The sequence below is a fragment of the Dipteris shenzhenensis genome, chromosome 20, assembly GCF_047967505.1.
Source record: "Dipteris shenzhenensis isolate YYH24624 ecotype China chromosome 20, Dip_SZ_1.0, whole genome shotgun sequence".
NCBI classification, from domain to species: Eukaryota; Viridiplantae; Streptophyta; class Polypodiopsida; order Gleicheniales; family Dipteridaceae; genus Dipteris; species Dipteris shenzhenensis.
The window spans coordinates 23126146-23132089 of record NC_141615.1 but is presented as its reverse complement, the minus strand read 5'-3'; positions in this window follow the sequence as shown (position 1 = coordinate 23132089).

Genomic DNA, 5944 nt, shown 5'->3' with positions numbered 1-5944 from the left:
AGTGGGGAAACACGTCTAAAAGATCAAGAGAAATATCATCTATATGATAAGAATCATATAGGGATGTATGCAAAGAATACTTGAAAAATGCATGAGTCGTGAGAGGACATGCGAAGGTTCTTACCATACCAGATGGTCCAGTATGCAGTAAATCTAACAGACCAAAGCAAAGGGTTATAGTCAGCAAGAGAGGAGTGAAATCGCACATGCACATGTGCGAGGGGCCACATACACACACACATTGTAAATATAGATAAATATTAAAAACTTCCAAAATTGTATTCATTTACTTTTAAAAGATCATAGTTGGTATACAAAAATAATGGATTTTAACAATATCCCATGAATGCACATGCTTATATAGGGTTGTAATGCATAAACCCCCTAGACCTGACTAGATTGTGATCTTTCTTTTTTGATTTTCAATGTTGATTCAAGTTTAAAGAGCTTTATTGTTTCTTCTTCTTTTCTAGATTCCATCTATACTCCCTTTAGTTCTACCACTATGGAGCTAGAGTGTTGTATGGCTATTTTCTTAAGGTCTCTTTCATCAATACAAAGTGATGTCAATCTCTAGCCAAGAAAGTGCTTGTAGCACTAGGTATTAAAGGGATTTCCCTTGCTATTTTGTAGCTCTAATGCCTTAGTAATTTACCTCACCTTGTATTTGAGCTCCTTGTCAAGAAACAATAAGGAGAACCCAACATGTAAGAAGGCACATTAAAGTTGTTTTTGAATGTTCCTTTTGTTGGAATAACTCATGGTATATCAACTTGGTTCCATGTATGAATGGCTTAGATATTTTATTCCAATAGCTTAATATTTAATGTTAAAAATGAATCTAAGAATCTTAAATGGGTCTCAAAGTATACAACCCTCAACAGATGAAGGCATAGGTCCATTCAAAACTTAAGAGACCCACTTTTTAATCGAAATAGCTCATAGCATGACCACATTTGATTAAAATTGATACAATGCATCGATGACTTCTTATCCTAAGTACTAATGTCTTCTCCACAATATCGATCCAAAAAATGAATAAATCAAGAATTTGCACCATGTAAGTCTTTCTTTCCATGATGATTCCTAATATGTTAAAAGTTTTATAACACATTAATAAAAAACATAGGATAACTAAAGGCCAATCTCAGTCCAACATGTACATGGGGGGATATTCAATCTTTTGTTTTAGGTTAAAGTGTTCTCATAAGTAACATGGAACATTGCCATGCATCAAATTAAAGGATTTAATATACACAAGGATTCCTTATAAAGCGAACACAAGGAAAGTGAAATGTATTATACATTGATAATATATAGGGGTGCTTATAAAAGGAACATGTGGATAGTTAATCTAGTATCCTATTAATGTTTAAGGGATGATGACAATGTGACTCATACACAAGGATTAAGGAGATACCTTGGAGACTCTTCAATTCCTTGCATACTTTAAGGTCCATAATTTGAGGGAAATTTTCACTACACACTAACCAAAATGCATGAGGAGGAATGAGAATGATGCACAAAAAATGAAAATTGTATAATCCTAAAAAATATTGAAAAATGGCAATCTTGATCAATGTGAAAGATTGTGAACTAGCAACTATGAAGTGTGAAAGATTGTGAACTAGCAACTATGAAGTGTGAAACATTATTTATAAGCTCAAGTAAATTAAGAATTAGCAACCATGATCAAGAATAGAATTTAATAAAGTCCAATTTTAGAATTAGACAAAATTAAAGTCCAAATTTTGTGAATATCATGGTCCCATGGCTTTTTCCTGCTTAGAAACCAAATATGAAACAAGCCAAAATAATTAAGCAAAATAATGTATATAACTGCTTGACGTATAGAATAGTCATACTCCCATTGTTGTATTTTCATATATTTCAAAACAACTCTTGCAATATTGCTTGAAACGAGAAATGGCATGTGAGATAATGAAACCAAATAATCTACACATAGTAAGTTGATGATTGGATACATGAGAAGATAAGTGTTCTTCAAAGAGGTGGTGTACACATACACTACCTTGGACTAATATTCAACATTAAGGTATTAAAACAAAATAATTTAGCCAATAATTAAGTCATTTTGATCCTTGGACACATGAGACAATAAGTGTTCTCTCAAAGAGGTGGTGCCCATGTACAACATCTTGGTGTTGATATTATCATTCAAATATTCAAATATTAAGCCAAATAATCTTCACATAGAATAAGTTGATGATTGGATACATGAGAAGGTAAGTGTTCTTCAAAGAGGTGGTGTATGCATACACTGTCTTGGACTTAATATTCAACATTAAGGTATTAAAACAAAACAATTAAGCCAATACTTTACACACCCACTTGTGTGTAGTCATTTTGATCCTTGGACACATGAGACAATAAGTGTTCTCTCAAAGAGGTGGTACCCATGTACAACATCTTGGTGTTGATATTATCATTCAAATATTGACACATACTATTTAATGATGGTGTACATATGCACCATGTTTGTGTTAATATTCACCCCATTAAAATATCAAGTCAAACTATTCAACAATATTCATACACATCATTGAGAAAATCTAAATGAACTTTTTAGTTTAAAATTGGATTTACGTCTATCAATGCCCCTCTATTTTACATTCTCTTCTTCTTGAGCACTAGAATGATTTTTCTCAACATGGTCTTCTTGACTTCCAATGACCAATGGTCCAATCATTGAAATTTTTGTTGCATGTTCACTGCCAGGAGTACATATGGCTTGTTGGTGGCTGATATTACATTTGATTCACTAGTTGGTGCTACATCTAGTAATATTTTCATACTACACTTACCTCTCCCTTGAGAATGACTTACCTTTGGGATTTGATGCTCTGGATTTGCACCTCACATTGACTTTCCTTTGCCTTCCACTGCAACGCTTAGAGTGGCTTCCTTGCTTCAGCCTTCCCTTAGGACAAGTGGAACCTCAATGTCCTTTGCAACCTTTCATCTATTTTTGAATTTGTGCCCTTTCATATGGAACTACCATCCTCAAATTCACCAAATGCAGAGCTATCATCCTTATGTTTAGGACATGCTAATTTCTCCATGGCTTTTTTTGAATGTAGTATGCAGCCGAAGTATGTATCAAAGGACTCAATTCAATATGGAGCATCAATGAAAATCACAGATTCATTCATACCCTTTCGTAGTACAGCCTCTGACTCCATTCCAAATAATCCAACATTCTAGCCTTTCATCCGGTATGCTTCTGTCAAGGAAGGATGTTTGTTTAGTATAGCCCTTGTAGCTAATTCCATTCCAAACCAAACAATCCAGCCTTTCATTCGGAATGCTTCTACCATGTCTTCTATCAAGGAAGAATGCTTTGCTTTTTTATAGTCCTGAGAAGAGGATTCCACTTTTAACGTTTCTTTCTCTTGAAAAAAGAGCTCGAGAATCTTTTGGGGAACTTTGAATAGAGGATCGCCGCCCTTATGCACAAATGTAACTCTCATGGGTTGCAAGATCTGAATGCCAATGCCACCTACATAATTATGCTCATGGCACAACACCACATCATGTAGCACCTTTCCAATCACTCTCCTAAATGCAGATTCCAAATTGGTAAACAATGCATCCCATCATTGCTTCTGTGATAAACAAGACCAATGTTGCTCTTTCATGCTATGCCATAGGACCTTGGATCACCACTTGTACAAGTTCAATGATCACTGACATTGTAAGATCATAGAGTTAATCAAAGAAGAACATACATGAGTTCTCCCAAAAAGTTTTCAGTATTTATACCCTTCACAATGATATAATTCAAAGAATTCTCTAATAAACAAATGTCATAGTAGAACTTGACACTATAGTGGTGGGGGGTCAATGTTTTCTTGGGTGTATCCATTTCTGGTGATGTTTGGGGCATTTTTTATATATAGATATCTTGCCTGAACCATAAATTATTCATTGCTCAATATATGAAATTCGACAAACTTTGTCTTCAAGTTGTAGTACACATTCCAATCTTGAACACGAGACCAAAAAAATATGGAATACAGATTTGGAACAAGAGTGAAGCATGTATCCAAAAGAGTATATAATATAATAATTTATTAAAAAACATCAAAATTTTGTTTTGCACATACATGCAACCAAGTAATCATTCAAAAATACAATATGTGAGCTTTTCCTCAACCCAAGGACACACCTAATTGAGAACATAAAGTATGGTTTAAGGGGCCTCCAATGTTGTGCTAAAATCATGCACACCCATTTGAGGGCACTCTCCATAACCTCTTCTTGATTTGTTGAAAACTAGAATGGATTGAAAGATTGGAATCCAAACTAATGGGACCCCTGCATGATGGTCTTAAAACATTGATAGTTAGTGATATTGGTATCTAGATTCACCGTAGAATGGAAGAATTTAAAAATGTATAATTTGCACATGTGCAAATATCTTTTAATAAATCCAACATTATTGAAACTTTGTATTGGTTCTTTTTTCATGAACTTGCTTGCTATATGGCTCATAAGCATGCTAAAGGTCCTTGCATTTCATAATATACAGCATTAAACCCGATAGCATGCACTTTGATGTATTTGTATTTTGAAGCTCACTGCACTTGCTTGAGGGCAACTGATATATCCAATTTTATTATCAGAGGTGGGAAATCACAACGGCTGAAAATTTTGCTATCCTTGACACTTTTGAAAATTTCACCTCCCGCCTTATGAATTTTTAATATTAAAGTTCATCCTCCTCCTTCCAGCCTGCAAAGTATATTCTTCTCTTCCTGCCTTGCAACCTATCTCCAGCTCGACGTAACTTTGTTCTTTTGTTTGGCATTATCTTCTTTACTCGAGCAAGTCGTCTTCTATTCTTTGCTCACCTCACAAGCTAGTTGGTCTTTGTTCTAGTGGTGGTTCATTGATCGTATTCATGGCACAGGGAACAAATTATAGGGCGAGAAAAGAAATGGCATGTTATTGAAACAGCAACAGAAGACACTTTTCCAATGTTTATAGAGGGAGAAACAACAAGAAGAAAGAACACTCCTTGCATAGCAATAGTAGGAAACAATTCCAAATGGACGCATTCGATTATTGCCATATAAGGAGCGAAGAACATGAGCCGTGGTCTCAAATTTGATGGGAGCATTTAAGGTAGCTACATCAGGCCATTCAAGTGAATAGGTACCTGTTTCGAGTCTTCAAATGCTTTAGCTTGCGCCCTAAAATTTATGGAGTGACAACCCTACCAACACCATGAGATGATGCTCTCTAACTTGAGCAATGGCCTATAGCAAGTGAAAGGGGTGCATAGTTTAGATCAGTTATCTATAAACAGGGCAACATTAGGTATGTTGGAATGGCTTGGGTGCACAATGTCAAAGACGTCAATCAGGAGGACCAACAAGGCTCGAGATGTTGGACATAGAGCGGAAGCAATGTAGGATCATTCACGATCCAGGAAGTCTTTGGGCTTTAATAGTGGACATGTACTTAATGTGATTATCCTAGACCAACCCGGTGGTTGGAACATCATGTATTATATCATTGAGCTTGTTCAAGTCAAACATGAGTTATGTGATAGTCCTGAAGTAGCATGGTTGAACAAAAAATGAACAAAAATATATTTTACAACTGAGATAATTGATGACCAGCCTGGTGGTTGAAATTGCTGTGTTTCCTAGTAGTTAAATTAGTTTAGTTTAATTTATGGGCTAGTTTGGGTCATGCTTGGACTATGATTGTCCTATATAACATGCAATCTATCATTGTGTTAGTTTAGGTCAAACACCAGCTATGTGATTGTCCTTAACCAACGTGGTATCGGTGGTTTTTTGTGAATGAGTTTGGAGTTGTTTAATTGTTTAATTTCTAAACTGGGCTGGCTTGCACGTAATATGATTGTCTTAAAAATTGTAACATCAAAACAATACATGCTTTTGAACTAAAA